Source organism: Macaca thibetana, chromosome 9 (assembly GCF_024542745.1).
Source record: "Macaca thibetana thibetana isolate TM-01 chromosome 9, ASM2454274v1, whole genome shotgun sequence".
Classification (NCBI taxonomy): Eukaryota; Metazoa; Chordata; class Mammalia; order Primates; family Cercopithecidae; genus Macaca; species Macaca thibetana.
Window position 1 is genome coordinate 86624762 of NC_065586.1, and position 24348 is coordinate 86649109.

General features: G+C 36.8%; 1 protein-coding gene across 1 annotated transcript in view; it reads left to right on the top strand.

Moving 5' to 3' along the window:
- Positions 1-24348, top strand: part of RPP30 (ribonuclease P/MRP subunit p30) — a 427811-nt gene that overhangs the window by 235209 nt on the left and 168254 nt on the right. The gene's annotated exons all lie outside the window — the stretch shown is intronic.

Here is a 24348-nt window from a genome sequence, read left to right on the forward strand (position 1 = left end):
GTTGGGAGGAAGCTTGGGTTTTAAAATCTAAAAAGCAGCCTTTGACTTGTTCCTCCACCACTTCCTATATGGCCTTGGGAATTGATGCAACCACTCACAGCCTCTGCCTTCTTCAGTAAAAAGAGAATTTATTTAAGTCACATCACATGAGTGTTTATATTACGAGTTTAATCAATTATTTAGATATAAGGAGATGCGAAAAGCACAGAAATTTATTATTTGAATTGTGCTGCCAGTCCATTAAATAAGCATATGCACTGGAGGGTTTTTCGCTTTGTTCTCTCTCTCTCTCTCTCAAAATTGTTTAACATTTTCATTTGCATATAAACTGTTTATTCTATAGTGTATATTATGGTACATGGTTATTAAACTAGTCTATCTTAGTTGAATACCTGAAACCATGTTTACTTGATGGACAATTTAAAGGATTTTCAAGAGCAGTTCAGACTGGGGATGATTTTCATTTTATATAATGACACTAAAATCTAAACTCTATGTAAAATAGGACTCCACTAAACAAAGCTATTCAGGAGGCTGAGACAGAGAATCGCTTGAACCTGGGAGGCCAGGGTGCAGTGAGCCAAGATTGTGCCACTGCATTCCAACCTGGGCAACAGAGCAAAACTCTATTTCAAAAAAAAAAAAGGAGTTTATAGATTTAGGGGTGACAATTAAATGAGGTAACACCCATAAAACACTGAACACTGGACCAATACTCAAGAAGTACTATTTTCTCCGCCCACCTCCAAAATCTAATACAAAGTTCCCTCTGTCAATGGAAATTACAAGTCTGAGATCAAACCAGTTGAAATATACTTCATGTTCCCTTTTCTGAGATTCATTTAGGCACATTTGCTGGGAGCCTTCTCTAAAAACAACTGAGGAAATGAGCTAGAGACTGCCAATAACATTCAACTGCTTAAATGTTTCTATTGGTCGAATTTTCATATTTTTCATCTTTCTCTTATTATTTCTTAAGCTAAATAAACTATCTCAAAAAATAATTAGGATAGATTTCTAAATTCATGGCATGATAGACATCAGAAAATTGTTCATCTTCAAAACTTCTGTCTGGCAATTTGATACAATGTCAAGACAATTTCAGTTTCTTAATTTCTTTCATACAGCAATCACTTAAATAATTGAAACAAATTTTCTAAGTCATATCCTTCCCTATTTATTCATAATTATCCAATCAATTGAAATATTTTCTTGTAACTTCAACTATAATATAATAAGTGCTTTAATCAGATAAGTTTAAAGTTTAATCAACTCAGACTTCTATGTCTATGGAAATGTTTTAATAATCTAAATTAAAATCACCTACAATAATTCACTCACTCCTCTCAATGGTATTTGGTAGTTCAAGGAGGGGCATATGCCACGGGATTAGCCTTCAACAGCTTTGTATTGTATTAAGCAAAAGTCATTTTCTTTAAACACAATGTAAATTACATTTTAATGTCTCTATAGATTTCCATATTAACAAGTGGAAAGCACAGCAGATTTACCAAATAAACTTGAACAGAATTGCCTAGTGTTATTAATAATTTCACCTCCATATTTTAAAGATATAAATTTGCTTGTTTAAAAACCACCAGATGTAATTTTAGTACTTCTATTTTGAAAACAGGTAAAGTCAATGTCATTAGAGTCTTTGATGTCACAGTAAAGGTAAGCATATGCACATTGTGTTTTTAAAATAATCCATTATATTGCAAAAATACAGTTAGATTGTGTGTATGTGTATGTGTGTATGAAAGTGATATATAATGTCTAAAATATTACATAAAAGCCAAAGATTATTATTTGGTAGGTGATATGGTTTGGCTCTGTGTCCCCACCCAAATCTCAAGTTGAATTGTAATCCTCAGTGTTGGGGGAGGGACCTGGTGGGAGGTCATTGGATCTTAGGGGTGGAATTCCCCCTTGCTGTTCTTGTAACAGTGAGTGAGTTCTCACAGGATCTGGTTGTTTAAAAGTGTGTAGCACTTCCCCCTTTGCTCTCTCTCCTGTCGTCATGTGAAGATGTGCTTGCTTCCCCTTCACCTTCTGCCATGATTGTAAGTTTCCTGAAGCCTCCCCAGCTATGCCTCCTGTACAACCTGCAGAACTGTAAGTCAATTAAACTTCTTTTCTTTATAAACTGCCCAATCTCAAGTAGTTCTTTATAGCAATGTGAGAACAGACTAATACAGTAGGCAAGTCATTACAAGTAGGTTAATTCAGGCCACAGGGTTGGAAGCAAAAATCTACTAAGCCAGGAAGCCACTCCTCTGATGGTTTCTCAGTTCATAATGATATCAAATACTGTGATTTGATTGATGCCTTTTTCTAATTATATATTCTATTAACACTTTGAAAATAATCAGCAAAGGAATAAGGATAATCTGAAAATCCCACTTACTACTAAAAATGTACTTATTATAATATTTTGAAAATATGGAAAAGTATAAATGAAAATAAAAATCACCTGTAATATCAATATCCAGAGATAATACCTTTTAAAAGTTTGATATATATGTACATATACATACATATACAAGGATATATATATATAAATTTTTTAATTGGTATTAAATTACTATATATGTAGCTTCCTACCTGAAGTTCTTCACTGGAAATTTTTTTTCATATTATTTAACTTTATTTCCAGAACATGATTATTAATGGCCATAACATATTACTGTTAGTATACAAGCTCCATGAGCATAGTGACTAAATCTGTCTTGTTCTTACAACCAGTAACGATATGCCATAATTTATTTAACTACTTCCTTAATGTTTGACATTCAGGTGGTTTCCAAATTTTCATTGCCATAAGTGTTACAATATTATTAACGTATGAATTTTCCCTTTCTCTGACGTTCCTCTTTTTCTGACAGATGTTTAATTTTCATCTTTCTCCCACCCTCAAAAGGGAGTTCTGTTTTGCCCAATGATTATTTGAGCTTTTGCGATGCAGATTCAGAAGGAAAGAAGTGAGGCTGGAGTTGAAGAACAAGAGGTGTGTGGGCAGGACTGGAAGATAAATTTTCTGAGAATTTTGAAGGATAAGATGTGGGAGTAGCTGTGTGAGGAAATTATATGGGAGATTTAAAAAAAATTACCACGGTCTATGTAACCTTCTCACTGAGTTTTTTTAATGTAAGTATGGAAATTATAGAATCAAATTTTGGTTTTTTGTTTTGTTTTTTGTCTGTCAAATATACACCCTTGAATATTAGGGTGGCCCCATTTCTGAAATAAAGAACCTCCAAATCTCAGTGGCTTAACATCATTACAGTTTATTTCTCATGTCTCTTTCCGTCCAATGGTGGTACAGACGGTGGACTCCATGTGATGACAAAGAGAACTCAGCTCCTTCTGTGTGGTGGATTTGACATCCCACAGGGCCTCTGAGTCCTGCACTGGTCCTTTTGCAATCTGCCTTGAGATGAAGAAGGAGAAGGAGCATGGAGGATCTGCAGGAGTTTAATGGGCCAGGCTAGAGGTGGCGTACATCACTTTTGCCCCCAATCCATTGCCCGGAACTCAGTCACATGGTCCCCACCTAGCTGCAAGGGAAATCAAGAATGTAGTTCATTGTGTTCCAGAGATAGTCTCTGCTATCATTTCCTACGCTATGAAATCTTGATAAAACTGTTACTCGAGGTACCTATGTTCCCTTGGCCAAATGGCAGACATAGGGCCTTGGTAAGGCTATTTGGAAGATCTTTCTCAGGTATTTGAATCGTGAGTACAGTGACAGAAGAGAGGAAAGTATTTGCAGTTGGCTCACCTTGATGGTAGTGCCCTGTAAAAATCCTTCATGTGTTCCTAAAACCTACACCCTTAGTGCAGCCTCATACTTATCTTTCATAAGGGCTATTCAGCTTTTCCTTCATGTCTGTGAACTACCCACATCCTTCCAAATAATTCTTTTTTTCTATGTTATCCACAATTATTCTTTGTTGCCTGTAACCAAAGGAACCTAATTAATACTGAACTCACAGTGTTTTAAAATTATATTCAGTTGTTATTGATATGTGTTTCTTGGTTCACAACACTACTCTCAGATGATGACTTTATAAGGTTTACACAAATAATGTCAAGATAAATTGATTTGTACATAAATCTTTACCCTATTTCTGATTATTTTCTTAGGCCAAATGCCTAGATCAAATGTATGTTTATTAAAATATAGTAATACTAATTATGTACTTCAGTCAATTAAATATTATTATAGAACCTTTTCATAGGATACACATTCCATTACAGCTTTAGAAAATTCTGTTTTCAGCATTAATGTAATAACAAACAGAAGAAAGTACACTTGAGCACTATACAACACAGGACTCATGTTAAAGTTACATCGATGAACCTAAGTGTGTCTTGAGGAAATCTGTACAGAAATTCTAGATACAGTACGAGCGTTCCTGGAGAGTGCTGCCCTCTGTTGCAAGAGAAAGGGAGGAAGGGACGAGTGTAACTAGATCATTAGTGCAGCCTTCTGCAGCTTGTTTGGTTTCCACTGCAGTCAGTTCAGACCTGGGATTTAGGAGAGGCCATTCCTTCTCCCTTCCGCCATGCTTGTCCCTTTTCCTCTACGTAGTGACTTCTCAGCCTCCATAAAGCACCAGCCACAACAGAATCAGCCCACTTAAGTCAGTTGGGTCTTTATGAAACTGCCCATGAGGCCTTGTTGTTGCATGTAGACAAATTCAGAGAGAATTTGGTGTCTTCTTGGCTTAAGAAAGGATATAGGAAATTTGGGGATATAGGGATTCATGATTTTTACTGAGAGAAAAAGCCTTTTTTTTTTTCAGCTTTGCATATCTAGGACAATTCACATACAATAAGAGTCAGCTGTGAAACTGAAGCAGCTTACATTCTTTTAAAATTTACCTCAGGTGTGGCCAACATGGCCCAGTGTTTTGTTGTTGTCTTACTTGTTGTGCTGTTTGAAAACCACATCCTTTACCAAAATATTACCATAAAATGTTTTAAAATAATATTTAATTCTAAAATATGTATTTAAAGAAGCACAAACACAAAATTAATTAAATGAAGATAACTTACGGAGTAATACAAAAGAAAGAGTATACACTTTTAATAAGAATAGGGTGGAAAAAGTCTTAATTTGATACCAAAGCCAGAAGAAAACAAAAAAGCTTTTTAAAAGGCACCTATCAAAAAGATCTGGTAGGATACTTTTGTGAGCAAATTTTAAAATAAATAATATTTGTTTACTTACATAAATAAACTTCTCTACTGAGCCTGGAACAATTTATAGAAAAATAGGAATATTTCAAAAATGTGTCAATACATGACATACTGTCAAATCTTATTAAACAAAAAGAGAACTACTGACCAATCTCACTTATGAATATATTGACCCCCAAAATCCTAAACATAATAGTAGGAAATGGAATTAAATAAGACACTGAAAGGATTTTAGACTGCAAAAATGTATTAATCATTCTAGACTGCAAAGATAATATTATATTAGTAAGTCAATTAATATACTCTCTTAGCTGCCAACAACATTTGTCTATTTCCAAATCTATTCCTGGTTTTAAAAATAACAAACTGTGAAATAGGATTGGATATATCCTGCCTGAATATTATTTTTAAAATGCATATTGCAAATCTAAGGCCAGCACTATGCTCAGGGAAGAAATAATGGAAGTATTTCCATTAAAGTCAGAAATAAAGATGTATTAGATCATCATAATAATTTAATAGTGTTCTCAACATCAAGCCAATGCTATTAATTAAAGAAATGAAGAAAGAGGTATACATTTTTAAAGGAAGGATGCAAAATTATTTCCAGCCAATAAAATTTTATATAATTTTTAAAAATGTATAATTTTCTGTGAAGCCCTGGAAAATTTCTGGAACTGTTAAGAGAATAAGTAAGGCAGCTAGCTTCAAAATAAATATACAATAATATGCAATCATTCTTCACATACCAGAGATAATCAGTAATAAAGCTACCACACATACAATCATAATAAACACCAAAAATACAAAGAGAAAAAGCTAAAAAAAAATGTGCAACGATAAAAATTATAAAACTTTACCAAGAAATACACAAGAATTGTCAAATAAATGAAAAGACATACCTTGTTTATTGACAGAAAGACTTGGTGTTGTAAAGACGTCAGTTCTTTAGTTCTTTCTCTAAAACAGACCCTAACTTGTCTGTAATGCCAGTCAAAATTACAACAAGAGTATTTTAAAATTTAACAAAAATTATTTTTAAATTCATCTGCAAAGACCATAACAAGAATTATGAAAGGACTAGAAGAGAGGAGTACACACTTTTTCTATTAGATAGTAACAGTTTATGTTTAGCAGTAATAGTAATAACAACAGCAACAACATGAATAGTATTGGCGCAGGAAAAGACAAACTGCCAAGGGACAGAGAATCCCAGAAACAGACACTAATCTCACATATTATGAGATTTAATGTATGATAAATGTGGCATCTTAAATCACAGGGGACAGATTGATTACTCACTAAATAATTGGGGACAACAAATTAGCCACATTAAGGGGAAAATTAAATTTCATAAATTCCAGTTAGATTAAAATTCTTAATAAATGTAAAGAGTGAAGCAAAAGTATGAGTAAACACTTTTTCTTTTTTTTTTTGAGACGGAGTCTCGCTCTGTTGCCCAGGCTGGAGCGCAGTGGCATGATCTCGGCTCACTGCAAGGTCCGTTTCCCGGGTTCACACCATTCTCCTGCCTCAGCCTCCCGAGTAGTTGGGGCCACAGGCGCCCACCACCACGCCCAGCTAATTATTTATATTTTTAGTAGAGACGGTTTCACCGTGTAAGCCAGGATGGTCTCCATCTCCTGACCTTGTGATCTGCCCGCTTCGGCCTTCCAAAGTGCTGGGATTACAGGCGTGAGTGACCGCGCCCGGCCAAGTATGAGTAAACACTTTTAATAACTATAGAATGGAACAAGTCTTTCTAAACTTGACACCAAAGCCGGAAGCCATCGATGAAAATGAATTTACCTACAAATTAAATATTTCTGGGCAACCAAAACAAAGAATCATGATTATTATAGACATTCGGAAAACAAAAAAAGTTTAGCAACACACATATTGGACAAAGAATTACTACTGTACAAAGAGCTCTTGAAAATAAATTATAAAAAGAAAAATGGTCAAAGACTATCAATAGTTGATTTACCAAAGAAGAAATTAAAGTAGACTAAAAAATAGAGATGTTCAGTTTCATTATTTTCTCAAATATAAGTAAAACAATAAAAAATAAATATTTTAAAACCATAAGATTGGCATCAGATAAATGTCAAAAGCCTAACATTGGCAAAAGAAAAGGAAATTTGGCATTATCAAAAACTTTTGATAGAGTATGAATAGACATAATTTTGGTGGGAGGTTGGTCAATCCATATCGTAATCATAAATGTTATTTTTGTAATCCATTATAAATAAATCCCATTCAATCCAACAGTCTTATAACTAGAAATTCTCCACAGAGAGATAATAACACAACAGGGAAAACATAAATGCATAAATATGCCTATTATTTTAGCATTCATAAAAGTGAAATTGAAAAGGCACAACAAAATGTCCATCACTGGATGATTGGTTAAGAACATGAGATACTCTGCTACCATTAAAAAATAAGAGTGTAGGTTTTTTATTTACTGAGGTAGAAGCATGATCTCAGCATGTTTTTTGTCTGTTTGTTTGGTTTTGTTTTTGTTTTTTGAGACAGAGTCTGTCTCTGTCTCCCAGGCTGTGGCACATGCAGTGGCGCGATCTCGGTTCACTGCAACCTCCACCTCCCAGGTTCAAGTGTTCTCCTGCCACAGCCTCCCGAGTAGCTGGACTACAGGCATGCACCACCATGCCAGGCCAGTTTTTGTGTTTTTAGTAGAAATGAGGTTTCTCCATGTTGGCTAGGCTAGTTTCGAACTCCTGACCTCAGACGATCCACCAAAGTGCTGGGATTACAGGTGTGAGCCACCACGCCTGGCCTCTCAGCATGTTTTTAAGTGTGAAAAAATTAACCTGCAATGTAGCATAAACTTATTTATAAAGCATTATGTCCACATAGCTATATATGTCTATATACATTCAGGAATCTGGAAGTTTATCTCTGAATGGTGAGATTTTTGTGATTTTATTGGCTTCTTAGTAGCTTTTTCTGCATTTAATCATGTTGTCAATGAGTATGTCGTCTTAACTACAAAATATTTGAGTTTTTCAAAATAAATATCCTTACCAACAAGATCACTGACTCTTTGCACTGTCTTTGTCCTTCCCTTTACATTAATACTACCACACCTTATCAATCTTGTGATATATTTTCTGCACATTTTCTTTCACTAGGATGCATCTTAAAATAGATGGCATCAGCCGGGCACGGTGGCTCATGCATGTAATCCCAGCACTTTGGGAGGCCGAGGCGGGCAGATCACGAGGTCAGGAGTTCAAGACCAGCCTAGCCAACACAGTGAAACTCCGTCTCTACTGAAAATACAAAAATTAGCCGGGCGTGGTGGCAGATGCCCATAATCCCAGCTACTAGTGAGCCTGAGGCAGGAGAATCGCTTGAACCTGGGAGGCAGAGGTTGCAGTGAGCTGAAATCACGCCGCTGCACTCCAGTCTGGGCAACAGAGCTACACTCTGTCTCAAAAAAAAGAAAGATGGCATCTCACAATTGTTGTTGGCCAGGAGAATGTCATGACAGAGTTGTCACTGCCTGTGCATGTACAAACTTGGTCATAGTTATTCATATTGTCATCAATTATGAGTTATGCAACACATGACTGTACAGCATTTATTGAGTACAACTGGTATTTAAAATTACTTTGGTTACTACTGGTACATAACTAATTACCTCAAAGCTTGGTGGCTTAAAATAACAACAAGCAGTTTATTCTCTCTCACAGTTTCTGTGGACCAGAAATTTGGGAAGGGTTTGGCTGGGTGGTTCTAGTTAAGAAATAGCTCATGAGGTTTGTAATTTTGGTAGAGATGGGGTTTCACCATGTTAGTCAGGATGGTCTCGATCTCCTGACCTTGTGATTCTTGGCTGGAACCGGAACAGCAGAAGTGGAGCAAGCAGGAGCTACTGGAAACTGGCAAAGCATCTTTTGTCATGTAGTTTTGGGGCTTCTCCATGTAGTCCTTCTGGAGTTGGGCTAGTCTGGGCTTCCTCACAGCATGGCAGCCATAGGGTGGTCAGACAGTTAACATGGAGACTCTGGGCTTCAGAGCAAGCGTTCCAGCAAGCACGGTGGAAGTTGCATCATCTTTTCGGACCTAGCTTCGAAAGTCATACCGTACCACATCTGAGGCATTCTTTTGGTTACAAGCAAGACAGAAACTAGCCTGGATGGGGAGAAACCAAGCCTCCCGTCTTAATGTGGATATAGTAAGGTTCTAGAAGCATGTGTGGAACAAGAGTTATTATTGTAGTCATCTTTGGGGAAAAAAAATATCACAAATGTTTCCAAAAATGTTACACCGTTATTTAGCATTGAAATGTAGTTATTTTAAATCCAGAAAGGTACTGCAGGATAAAAATAAATCCATTTCTTTATCTGTTGAACAGAGCTCTTTCAATAGGTGTAAAATAAGAATTCTAAGTGATAAGAAAGCAGTGCCTCATAGTTTAATCACCAGAATTTATTCTTGCTTAGTAGCTGTACCAGAGATGTCTTTCATTTCCCCTTGCAGATCCACTCCCCACACTTCTCCTTGTGAGACTGATGGTTAGACAATGTGGACATGCTCCTGTGTCCTCTGGCTTCACGTTGGGTTGGACCAACGAGGAGGCCTGGCAGGAGACGGTAGGGAGCGGGAGAGTAAGGGCAGAGCATTGGCTGCTCCCTTGCTTCCTCCTGGGAGCTTACCTGACCCACTCAACTTGCTCGACAAAGCTCTCCCCTTCCAGATGTCTGTAACATCTTCCTCTCATTCTTTCGTGGTAAGGTAGTAACAGCTTTTTAAATTCTAACCCCAGTTTCCTGCACTTTTTTTTGTGGTTTCTCTATACCTTTGTAAATAAATCCCCTGCTGGTAGAGAGGTGCACAGAACAATGCTGCATCTTACAAGTAATGGCATCTTAGAAAAAATTAAGTACAGCTTTAAAACTGACTCATTCTCTTTCACTTCACATGTTAGCAAGATGTGCAGAGACTGGCCTTCCAAGGCCTTCCCACTGTCGGGAGGTAGGCTGGTGGTAGGCGAGACCTAAGGGGAGAGACATGAGAAAAATTCCCCATTGTAGAAGGCCATAGCTACGGGACTCAGGGCAATGATACACTGTAATATTTTCTATGTTGGAATTCCCTTGTGCTACAAGCACAGTTCTCACATGTTGCAGTAATATTTTCTTAGTGTTACAGCCTGATCTTATGTATGACCTAAGTAAGGCCTAAACCCTCCCTTACTGTATAACAGAAATAGAAAAACAGCAAGAAGGGGGAACCGGTTACCAGACAGCAAACAGTGACCTAAAAAAGCAGAGGATGGCTACAAAGAAACACTTGAGTGAGGTGACAAGTAACGAGCAGAGTGGAATAAGGACCTGAATGCTTTGTGGTATCTCCAAACACCTGGGGTGGAAAAGGTAAAAGATAGTACCCCCTTCTGCCACATATGACTCAGGGTGCCAAAGGAGAGAAGAAGGGGATCCCTGCAGACTAGGACACCTGGGTTTCATATAGGTTTAATCATATTTAGGTGAACGTATTTCTTGAATGCTCTTGTGCATGAGCCCATTCTTAGCCAGGTGTATGCATTTTAGTGGTGGGAGCAAGCTAGAACTTCCCAAATCACCTTGAAATCTGCTTAACAATTAGCAATTTAATACTCCCAGATACATCAGACATTCATCGCATTGAAAACAAGGCATATTCTTTTCAAACAGGATTGGAAGAAGAGACATTTTCCTACTTTCATCTGATTCTTTTGAAAGTCACCAGAAAAGAGGATCCAGACTCCGATTGGTTGTGAGAAGTTGCTTTATAAAAAGTCAGTTAACTTTTTTGAATAAAAGTATTATCTCATAGATGACTGATAAGCTAATTTCAACAAAAATGAACTCTATTTTTTGTAAAATAATAATTCTAATTATTAAAATTTGTCAAGAAAACAAATGCACTGAATTACCAAAATTAATTAATTAATTAAAAGGATCCTGAGGAGAGCCAGAGCTTTGTCACACCGTGCACAGTTTACGGTGTGCTCTTGCAACTTTCTCCTTCTCTATTCTCTCCTCTTTTATTTGCCAGATTATAAACATTTCTTCTACATGCAGAGATCCTCTGACTCCACAACTGTAGTTGATTCTTATCTTCTTTCACCTGGATATTTATGGTTTCTCCTAAAGATAAGCTATGATGTTATATTTTGCCAAAGGTGTTTACCTCCCTTGAACGTGAATTTCTCTAGCATGATTCTTTAGTATTTCAAATGCAAATGAGAGTTATCTGAAAAATAATCCACAAGACACCTCCCCCCATTCTGAGGCTTTTCTACTTTCATGTGTTAATGGATTGATACATTTGTTGTGGAAGGTAAGGAAATAGATGTTTCTTACTACTTGGCCCCCACCTAAAACCATGCAGATCTAGAAAACCTCCACCTACCTACGGCAGCAACCCTGGGTAAATATTACCAGGATTCCCAACTGTCCATATGTGCAATGTTTGATGTATACACTTTATATCATAATTATAGGTACATAAGTATAAAATGTTACACAGTACAGTCAGTGAAGCAAAATGTTCACTCTTAAAATGCAAACTTTGAGATATTAGAAATGGAAAAACTGAACAAGCTTTTGCCTTGTTCCTTTCAGTACAAGTTCTCTATTAGGCAGAATTCTTTTAGTTGCTGGTGTCAGAAACCCAATTCCAATTAAAACAAAAACTGAAAACTACTCGCTTGTAAAACTGGGAAAGGTCAAGGGTGATGTGGGCCTCAGGCACCATGATTTAAATGAATAACTATGGTGTTATTTGAATTCACCTCCTGACTCCGGTTTTCTCTGCATGGGCAGCTGACAACCTCAGCAAGGCAGAAGTCACCATGAAAGCTTCCCTTTCTCAAGTATTTACCATTCAAAAATTTAGGGAAATTCATTAACATAAATTGGCAATGATATTAGATGACCTTAATTTTGAAGGCAAATAAAAGGTTTTTGGAGGATGCTGTTGCATTGTTGCTAGGAATATAAATTGGTCTAACCACTTTGCAAAACTATTAGGCAATATTTACTAAAGCAACATATACATGTGGTCTATGGCCCAGCAATTCCATTTCTGGGTATGTTCCCAAAAGAACTGAAGGCTTGTGTTTATAAAAAGATATGTGCAAGAATAGCCATAGCAGCATTATACATAAGTCTCCAAATGGAAACGAACCAATTATCTACCAATAATAAAATGGATAAATTGTGTTATATCTATACAATGGAATTCAATGGAATATATGCAATTTTGGAAAGAAACAGCTAGTGCTACACACGGCAAGATGAATGGATCTCATAAACATTGAGAAACTAAACACCGGAGAATACATATTATATTATTCTATTTATACAAAGTTCAAAAACAAAGAAAACTAACTTATGATAATAGAGTTCAGAATATTAGTAACCTTTGCAGTTATTGAGTGGTGAAGGTATAAGTGATCTGTTAGGGTGCTGGAAATGCTCAATAATAATGAAGCGGTAGTTACATGGATATGTAAAACTTCATCAAACTTTGATGTTCTTTATTGAATATAAAATATACCTCACCAGAAAGTTTAAAGAAAGGAGGGAAAAAAAAGGTGCTTAGAGCAATAAAAAAAAAAATACCTATGCCTGATATGTGATTGTCTTCTGGGCATACACATAGTACTCATCTGAGTACCAATCCAATTATTAAAAAAAAAAATTCCTAAGAAGTGACATTTAATGTAACTTGTATATAAAATATTTGACTTCAAATACTTAATAAATGTTTGAACATTCATATGTTTTACTTTATTATATTCTTATTTCTTCTTTACAATCCGTCTTAGAGTTCTAATAATTATAATCTTGAGAGTCTGTTTCTACTGTCAGTTTTTCCTTCTGGTTCTTACTTATTTCCTTATGTGCTTCTTTGTTTACTATGTACTGATAATGTCCTTAAAACAATATTAATGGGAATCCTTTGAAGACTAGACTTCTGCAAAGAGGATTTATGTCTGATAGCTACAAGTGCCTGGAAGTATTAGCAACTCACTCTGACCCACCTCCAACCAAATTCAGAAGCTTGGGGTCCCATAGACCACCTAGACAATGTGAACCAAGCCTGCAAATCTGTTTTAGAACGGACTATGGCTCCAACTTCTCAGGAAAGTTTTTTCCCCCTTTTTTCTTCCCTGCAACCAACTCAAGACAACCCTATCCAAAGATACCAAGGGGCAGAAATGGGAATTGAGTATTACTGAGGCTGAAGTGGGTGTAGTTGTATTTAGTTTTACCTCACACTGCTAATAATATAAAGAACTGCCTGAGGCTGGGTAATTTATAAAGGACAGAGGTTTAATTGACTTACAGTTCTACATGGTTGGGGAGCCCTCAGGAAACTTACAATCATGGCAGAAGGGGAAGCAAACATGTCCTTCTTCACAAGGTGGCAGGAGAGAGAAGAGTGAGGAGTGAAGGGAGAAGAGCCCTTATAAAACCAACAGATCTCATGTGAACTCACTATCACAAGAACATCATGGGGGAAACTGCCCCCAAGATCCAATCACCTCCCACCAGATCTCTCCCTAGATACGTAGGGATTACAATTCGAGATGAGATTTGGGTGGGGACACAGAGTCAAACCATATCAGTTGTGGACTTTTACCCTGGGGATATCTCTGCTCTTTAAGGTCTGATCTTAATTTGGGGAGTCTCCTATTTGACTCTCCTTCTTGGGAGATCCCTTCATTTCTGTACTTGAAGTCCAGCAGAAGTGAACCCCAGCAGCCCCTTACAGGCAGTTCCCTCAGAACAGAAACAGCTTTGGGCTCTGCTTACTTCTATGGGCTCATTTCCCTCTCTGTTTCTTTACTATGTTGTCAGGTGCTCTCAAGGTGCTTTTCTATTTTAATTTTATCCAGCTATTTTATTTCTTGTTACTAGAATCATTGGTCTGAATAACATAGTCCACAAATTATACTTGAATCTTTCATTTCTTCTCATCAACTTTGGTATTTTTCTGATACAAAAAGAATTTCCAAAATTAGATCACATTTCATGATTCTAAACTCATAAAATAGAAGGATCCTTCTTATTATAATGGAAAGAATATAACTCTTCCAATTATCATGGAATTTCAGAATAAAGCCCCAAACCAAAGACAAGAGGTGACTGTTTCCTCCACATTCTGAAGAGGAACTTTGGATCCACCAGACACCTCCCCTCAAGACTTGGTAAGAATTAACTGGTTCTTTGACCCCCCCAAGCCCCTCCATTCCCATCCTGCCTAGCCCTTCTAGTATGCCTTAAGAAGGTCAGGGTGATAAAGACTTCCAGGCCTTAGGGGCAAGAATTTTGGATTTTGTCCTCTCTACTCATGAAGAAAGAAAGCGCTCTCCCTTCCAGACCAAATGACAGAGACTCCTACAGAAATTTTAAGAAACTGGAAGTTCTAGCAATAAGGTACCCCAGCAGGATGAGAGTGAGCTGCAAAAGCTTAGGGTGGATCCAAAGAGGGTGTTGTGAGAGAATTTGGGAGAGCCTTACATGAGTCCCCTGGAGTGCAGAGGTCAACCTGAATATAAAGAACAGCGCCTGCCTCTGGCCTAAGTCAGAGCTTCTCACACTTTAATGTGCACATGAATCACCTGGGGATCATGGTAAAAAGCATATTCTAATTCAATGGGGCATGGGTGGAGCCTGAGGTTCTTTTGCATTTCTAGCAAGGTTCCACATGATGCTGCTGGTCCCTAGACCACACTTTAAGTAGCCATGGCCTACGGAATTCTGAAAGTGGGAGGCTGGCTAGAACAACCCTCCAAAGCAAGGTGGAAGAAAGAACAGTAGTGCCTAGTGAGGAGCCACACTTCTAGCTCTTGGCATGGCCAAGATGTGTGACATTGCCCTTGTGCAAAATGTAGGTCACAGTAGGTAGGCTTGAGCTGGCTTCAATGTGACACCCGGAAAGATGGCCTGTAAGAAACAGAGGAATACCAATAGTAGGAGGTCATGGAGCTTAGGGGGGGTCTTGGAAGAAGTTATCTGGGGAACACAGAACCCACATCAGAATGGATTTGTGTCCAATTAAACCAAAACATAACCCACAAAACGTCAGCCCAAAGACACCTGCCATATCAAAGAACAATAATAACACCAGCTAACTAAAAATACTTCTGTTCCTTTCCCTCATGTATTCCATTTCCTCTCATCTTCCCTCCTCTTCCAACCAGGGAAAAAAGTGAAAGGGTGGGATGTGTGAAACAAGAGACTACACTGTCTTTTGCACGAAAGGTCCCTGAGTTAAAGACCTCAGGTTAAGACTGAGCTGCAGACAAAGGACTTAAATGGCTTTGGGACTAAAGTTTTCATCTGTATCAAAATGGACTTTTTAATACTTTATTCTTAATCATTGAAAAGGCATTTTCTTATCCCTGAAAGTGACCAGAAAGTTTTGGGCTTTGCCCACATTAGTGTTCAGGGACCAGGAAAAGAGATCTGATGACCAAAGAGAAAAGAATGGTGAGAAGAAAATCCTGGAAATATCCGTATCCTTCGTGAGATTTAGCTCATTCCATAAACCAATTCTATTAATACTTCATTGGCTCAATTTATAACCATTGCCTTAGTCAATTTGCTCATAAATCAAGGATTACCTGTATTTCAAATAATCACTGAATACCTCAAGAGGGAAGCTTCTCTCTAAACAATTTCAGGTTTAAAAGAATCAAATCTTATTAAACCAATCAACATGACCCTAGGTTTTTAGTAAAGTGATCAATTGCTTTTATTTTATATTTTTTATTCATTTGTATCAAGTTACCTATATATCTAGGCTTGTAAAAATATGTAGTTCTCTTCATGTTGTCAGAAGTGTCCAGATGGTTTGATGCCTTACATGGAAAGAAAATCAGCAGTTAACTTCTAAAGAGGGAACCCTCTGGGAACAGATGAAAAATAAGAATGTCGTGTTAAGGGAAATATTTTTGGCTAAGGACTAGATTGAGAATTAGAAGAGTAAAAGAAATTTAAAGGTGTTTTCCCCAAAATAAGCTGCAAAAGCCAACATCCTATAAAAACTAGTTCCCTACATTACAAATATGTACATTAGTCAATTGAAAAATGGGTGAAGATATGAGCAGGTAGTTCATAGAAGAGGAATTCACTAGTAATCAGGGAAGTGCAAACTTAAAACACAGAGTGATAGCATTTTATACTCTATGGACATGCAAAAGCTTAAAAGTTGACAATGCAAAATGCTTGAGAAAATATGGAAATAAGAGAATTCCCATACACTGTTGTGGGAGTGCAAAGTAAGGCAACCACTTAAAATTTGGCAAAAAATCTAGGTAAGGATATACACATCCTCCTACATAGCAACTCCACTTTAGCATACTGTTGGGCATCTAAGCTTTTTACACATGTACTCCATAAAATAATTTTGGAAAACTATGCAGTCACTTGAAAATTTTTAAATTGAGATATAATTTTTAATAATAAATTTAAATACTTGCAAAATATATAATTTTGAAATTGTTATCAATACTGACATTCACAAAATAAAACTGTGATGCCATTCTTTCAAAAGTAGTATCAGATAACCATTACCATCTATTTTTTAAAATATGCAAGCAGCTTTTCTTTAACATTTGGAAAAACTTATCTTGTTTCCTTTTTTGTTTTGACTTGTATTTCCATTCCACTTTATTACTGAGGTTTATAGTAATATATTTTTATGCTTGAATATCTTTCATTGACCACTCTAACATATTGTTACAGAAATGTGTATATAATGAAAAACTGAAAAAAATATTTTTCTTATTACTTTAAGATGGTGAGGATTAAAAACTTTTTCTTGATATAAAAAATTATTACTGCTTTAAATGGTAATTTAAATATTAGCAATTCCTCTTTACTACTAAATTACTGTTGATCAAAAGCTAAATGTATTACAGTTTGACAAGTAATTATTAAATGTAAAATTTTATCAAGAATGCATCTTTCCATGAAATTAATGAGAATTTTTCATTCATTTAGTTTATATATCCAGAGATGAATATTGTTTACTGCTAAAATGAAACCGGGTTCACTGTAAATTCATAGCAAAATAAATGGAAGGAGGCTACCAGTAGTACAAGGCTAACCAACAGTATATTAATGATGAAGTGCATTTTTTACAGTAAAATCCATGACATATACTTGTTAAGTTATGTAAATTTAATAAGAACATAAGAATGAACAAATGAGTGAATCATTGGTTGATGGGTAACAGTGAGCAGGGACATTAAGTCCAAATAAAAAGTGTATATAGATTTATAGTATCCAATAATTTTGTCAAAGGGAATGGAAATCTTTCTTAGCCTGAATAAATGTTCAAGAAAATATAAAACACTAATTTATTTTTAACATGCATTTACTTTACTTAAAAGTGTAATGTTGATCTACAGGAGATAAACATGGATGTTTTTACCTCCTCCCTTCTCAAACTTGCAAATAACACAGGTGAGCCCAGTGAATAGGAGCAGTCACCAAAGTCTTTCTCCTTTCTTAGAATGAGAAATCCAGGCTATGTTTCTCAACACACTGGTGTTTCCCAGATTGCCTTTTGGAACTCCTGAATATGAATATTCTTACGTGGGTAAATACCAAAACTTTGTCATGAGGTCACTGTCCCAATGAAATACAACACCAATGCCCTCTATATTTCTTACCTGTTTTGCTGTCACAGGACTCCCCACTCAGAAGTGATGTGTACTTTAACAATCAAGAGAAGTAACAGAAGACATCATTAAACAAAAATTGTCCTGCCAACCCACTCTACAATATATCTGAATTCAGATCATCCCTTCAAGGGTCAAAAGACCATTTCTAACTCCACTAGCTTTGCCAGATTTAACAAACTCACACACGCATACAAATGTACACGATGCCCAGTTAAACTGAAATTTCAGTAAATGACAAGTAATTTTCTAATGTAAGTATGGGAGAAGAAGATGGCAAATAAGAAAGTGGGAACTTACATGTGGCTCTCAGGCTGTCAATATTAGGATCTGAAAACCGATTCCTTTAACAACCATTCATACTGAAAAAGCCTCTGTGTTTGTGTGTGCATACACATGTGTGTTTTTGTGTGCATGCATGTGAGTGCATGTTGGCAGGGGGCTGTTGGTTCAGTGTGTTTACCCTAATTTGAAGACCAATGTCCTGGAAAGGGCAGGGCTTCCCAACAGGTCTGCATTAAATAGGCACATGGGTTATGATTTATGCCACAAGATACTGACCTCCTCAGCCCTTAGGGCAGCGCTGGCTTAGAGGCACAGTGACATCTGGCAGGATAATCCATGTGAAAAAGGTTGGGAAGCCCCATATGGAAGCTATTCTCACTAATATGCAAGGTGACACATCCATAAATGCTCACAGCAGCATTCTTTATAATACCAAAAAAAAAATAAACTGGAAATAAAATGTCCACGAGAGGGAAAATGGATGAATTGCAGTGTATTCAATCAACCAAATATCGTAAATTTAAATTGACGAACTTGATCTACATCTCTCAATATAAAGAGATCTCAAAATCCTAGCATTGAGAAAAAAGCAGGTTGCAGGAGAATGCACACAATATGGCAGTATGTGTAAAATTTACACAGTTATATAAGGTTTTGAAAGACAAAAATATTGTATATTAAAAGCATTCAAGCATTGATTAGAAGGATGAACAGTAACTTCAGAGAAGTGCCTGCCACTGAAGGAAGAAGGGAGATGGGGGAGGAGGAGTAAACACTGGCAGCAGACATCCTTCAGACATCAGGGCATCAGGTTTTGCTCTCAGTTCTTTACATTTTTAATCACTTAATCCTCTCAACAACTCTATGAGGTACTGGATAGTATTATCTCCATTTTGCAGATGAAGTATCTGAAGCCCAGAAACAGGAAGATGAGAACATTTGTCTAAGGTCACACAGCTTTCACAAATGGCACAAAATGGGTTATAAACTGTACATTTAGATTTTTCTTTTATTAAAATAATTTGAATATGATAAAATGATAATGTAACAGATGAATGGGTCTTAGATGTTTCATCAGTTGCCATTTGTTTGAAATATTAAATTTAAAAGCTCTGCTTTATTCTTTCATAGGTTCACATTTCTCTAATAAGATCATTCTAAAATTCTGGTTATGGCTTCTTTAAAAAATATATATCTTTTCCTTAACTGTCCTCACTAATAGTAGACAAATTAAATATATTAGTATCCTTTTTAATATTAGCTATGGTGAAATGGAAATAAAAACATTTTATCTGTCTTTATTAGTCAATTTTGCTGTAAAACTGCATCCCACACTAGAATTCGTGTTATAATATTTAAGAAGTGGTTTTTGTCCAAAATATTTGTACTCTGCATGATCCAAATGGATGGATGGCAATTAGGCCAAATTTTCCCTTAATTGATTGAATTAAGCAAAGTTTTTTTACAGATAAATTAAATGCCAATGTGTAAAAGCTTGCTGCAATTAAAATTCTAAGAGCCAAGAGAATAAGTAATTTGAAGAGTAATCTCTGATTTATGTGCCCAGAAAAAAATTTCAGGTGTTAATTTTATCTCCACACCCAAAATATATTCTAATATTTCATACAAAGCTGTTAATGAGGAAATTGATGGTCACTAGAATTGCTCTCTGGGGCTGGGAGTGCAGCCAAAGCTGCCCCACAGAAGCAGATCTCCACAAAGACCAGGAGCTGGAGGCAACTGGCCAATAGTTCCTGACAAATCTCAGCTGTTACCTAATTACCTTTATTCATTTTGCTTTAAAAATCTAGGGAATTCCCTCAGTTCTCTGCTCTAATGTTGGCAGAAAATAGACCTGGCCCAAGTCATGTAGATAAGTTTGGATAACAGCAGGCTTTCAGCTTCTGGTGCCCCTGGGAGGTCTGTAATTAAATAACTCTAGGATTTTCAGAATCCTAGTCAAGGAGGCACATACTTTGAGCTGCTTTCTCCAAGACCAACTTGTCCCATAGTGAGACGTTTCTATCAATACTTTTTAGGTTCAGACACTGATCAAAGAAGTTGCTAGGCTCAATGTAATGATATGCCATGTAAGAAGAGGATCTCGCACCTGAATGGATTTGTGTATTTGATTAATTGGCAGTTAAAAGACAGCAGAAGATAGAATGGAATACAGGGAAGATATGTTTTAATGAGGAAAGTATAGAAAGGTACACATTATAGGGCAATAGAAGTTAGGGCAGGTTATTAGGGTTTTCCAGAGAAACAGAACCAATATATGAGAAGGGAAGAGATTGAGAGATTTATTTTGAGGCACTGGCTCACATGATTGAGAAAGCTAAGAAATCCCATGATCTGCAATTTGCAGGCAGGAGAGCCAGGAAAGCCAGTGGTGTAGTTCAGTAGGAGGCCAAAGGCCTAAGAACTGGTGTGCTGACGGTCCCCATCCCAGGGCAGGAGAAACAGTCAGACACAAAGCAAATTTTCCCTTCCTCCATCTTTTTGCTCTATTCAGGCCCTCAACAGATTGGATGATGCTCACCCATACAGAAATGGGCAATCCGCTTTAATGAATGAACGGATTGAAATGCTAACCTTATCCATTCACACCCCCATAGACACATCTGGAAATAATGCTTAGACAAATATATGGGTACACCATGATCCAGTGAAGATGATACATAAAATGAACTATCACAGGCAGGCTACAAAAGAAATGCATAACTAGGAAAAACCATCAGGATACCCAGGAAATGGAAAAACCCAAGAATAGGATGAGGAGGCAAGAATCATAATCTTTGTGCCCTTCACAATGATCTAGGATTTGACCTTGAACTTGGGACTCTGTCATACTTTGTATAATAAAGAAGATATTTGAACCCCCTAGAGTGAGTCTCCTCAGAGTTCAGTTGCAGATTTCCAGGTCCACAAAACCAGTCAGCAACCACTGAGATGTATTTTGCCAGAAGGAAGAATATAATGAAAAGTACAGGCTGGGCTCACACCTGCAATCCCAGTACTCTGGGAGGCTGAGGTGAAAGGATTGCTTGAGGCCAGGAGTTTGAGACCAACCTAGGCAACATGATGAGACCACCCCCCCATCTCTACAAAAATATTTTTAAAATATTTTAAATAATAAAAAATCATAACAATGAAAAGTACAAGTCAGCTGAGCTCAATTTTTCTACTTACAAGTTAAAATTTTTCTACTTAACAAGTTAAAGGAGTTACAAGGCTAACTCCTTTAGCCTCAGTTCCTTCACCCATAAAATAGAGATAACAATTTTTAGGATTGTTGTGAAGACTATCAGAATGACTGATGAGTAATAATCAAATGTGAGATGTTGTTAATCATTGCCATGATATATATATATATACACACACACACATAAAATGTTGAAAGTGTACACCTTGGCCAATGTCAATAGCTCTCACTCAATGGCTAATATTCAACATGTGTTTTACAAAGATCTTATCTTTGTTTTGTTGACAAACATCTGATCAGCTTCTTGGCTATAAGGAATGTGATGCATTGATTCTCATTTGACCCTGTGCTGGTGCCAATATTAATTAATTATAAGAGGGGTTGATTGATGAATACAAAAATACAGTTATATAGTAGAAATAAGATCTAGTGTTTGGTAGCACAATAGGGCGACTACAGTTAATAATTGTACATTTCAAAATAACTAGATGAGTGTTTCTGGAATGTCCTCAACACAAATTATAAATGTTTGAGGTGATGGATATCCCAACTACCCTGATTTGACCATTACACACCTTGTGCTTTTATCAAAATATCACATGTATTCTGTAAATATGTACAACTAGTATGTACCCGTAACAATTGAAAATAAAATAAACTTCATTAACATGAGGAGTCACTCAATCATGTGGGAATTTGCCAGCTCAGCACCTGTCATAAATGTGTGTAATATAGTTGCTGTCTTGGCATCCATTTTTAACTTTGACATAAGTTATCTGCAACCTAGTCATAACCCGTCACCATTGGCCTAGTGAAAACTTCCCCTCCCTTTGTGGAACTGTTGACCACACAAAACCTAATTGTCGACACCAGAGTCATACAAGCAAGTTCCCACCCCCCAATTTTTCAGATGTTTTATTGAAACTAGCTAAGCCACAATCCCTTCGGGAAGGCCTAAGGGATAACCATGGACCTTAAAAAGGACAAAGTCCACAGGTCCTCTCTCTGTCTAGCTCCCCAACTGCTCGTTGAGCTCCCCGTGACCTCCAGACTTACCATGGGCCTCCTGTCAGCACCCCTAATTCTCTGGGCCCTGTGAGTAATAATTTCTTGCTTCATGCATTTTGGTTTCACCTCCTCATTGTGCCTCACTTGACCAACACACTCCAATCTAACTTTCCCCTGGTCAGGTCTCTTCTAGAGAGTGGCTATCTTGGCTGATGGCCACATTTGAGAGAGGCCTTAAGGCCAAATGAGAAAGAAACTATAACAATAGATGTCACTTAAACATCTATGTGTCTTTAAATATCATATTTGTAAACTATCTAAGGTGATCTGTGGATTATTTTCCTCTGCAAGCTTCTTGGATTTTTGGTACCAACAATAAGTACTGAGCACTAAAGGGTATGTAAGAGAGAGCTTGTGAACAAATGGTGCACTTCTTTGGCAAGATTCTATAACCATATACTAATGATTTAGATATTATTTCACACTGAGCATGCTTTTCCTCACTAATAGCACACAGAACTGGCTAGGTAATTCAGTTTTCCAGTACCTTTGGAAATAGCAATTTTTAACACGTGGAACCAGCTGTACCAGAATCACCTGCTAGACTGGTGAAAAGCCCTCTTCACTCTGCATCTCCCTACACCCACCCCTGCACCAGACACAACATACAAGAGTCTCTTGAAGTGGGACCAAGGCATCTTCATGTTTAACAAGCTCCCTGGATAATTCTTACTCAGAATGAAGGTTGAAAACTGGGCTTAAGATATAAAACGATGTGATTACTTGATAGTAACCTTTCAATATCACAACCCTTTGCCTTCAAACTGTTAGGGACACTTTGTCAAAATGTAGTCTTTAAGAAAAATTTCATTAATATGATCATTCTAAAAATAAAATACCTTTCAAAGCATTCAGATCAGCATTATGGATACAATTTCATTGCAGATAACTAAAGAGGAAAAACACAGGAAAAAAAAGTTTCAGTTGTTCATAGGCTCTGCTTCCTGACTATTTCAGAGCACATACTGAAGCAGGCAGCTTCTCTTTATCAGTACTCCAGGTGTACTTCTCAGGGACAAGGGGTTCCTTGTAGGTCTTCACCCTTCCTGTCAGGATGCTCTCCCTATATTGTAGTCATCACAGTGAGCCTTGCAACTTAGTGTCATGCACTTGCAATGATCATGCTACAGTAATTTCTCATCTGGGTAACTGCTAGGTTTTCCCTACTTGAGTAACTGCTCACTTTCAGTGAACAATGGTCAGTTTTCGTTGTTGTTTTTTCTTCATGTTATATTTGTTCTGAATATATTTATTGAAATGTAGTTTTATGTCTCTTAAATCTTTTGTATGTTTTTGCACTTCATTGTTTTGCCTCAACATACTTCAACAAGATTTTTTGCCTCAATGCATTTTTCTTATAATTCATTTTTATTAATACCTATGTGACGGATTTTAAAAATTATTTCTTCACCAAATATTATATAGAGAAAAGCACTGCCCCATACCATACTCCTTCAAACAAATTCAGACGAAACAAAGCTCTAATGTTTTAGTGTTGTCTCACCTGCAGAAGAGTAGAGGGGTTGTATTAGATTATCCATGAGATTCCCCAACTCTGTGATTGTGGATATAGTTATAGCTCATTTTGCCTACAACTGGATCATGCACTTTGTGAATTATCCATAACAAACTTTTATATGTACAGCTGACTTTCTTCTGCCTCTCATCATAGCTTTGAACCACTTCTCCTACTGTGAGACTGTGTGGGTTTAAAGAATAAAGAGCATTTTAATAATAGCCCAATCAAAATGTAATTAGGAAAAGGTAATTTGGCACCAAAAATATTACATAATACCGCATCAAAGATAAATTCCAGATATTTCTTATCATCTGCTATTTTAGATTACCATTTTCCCCCTCTACTAGTACA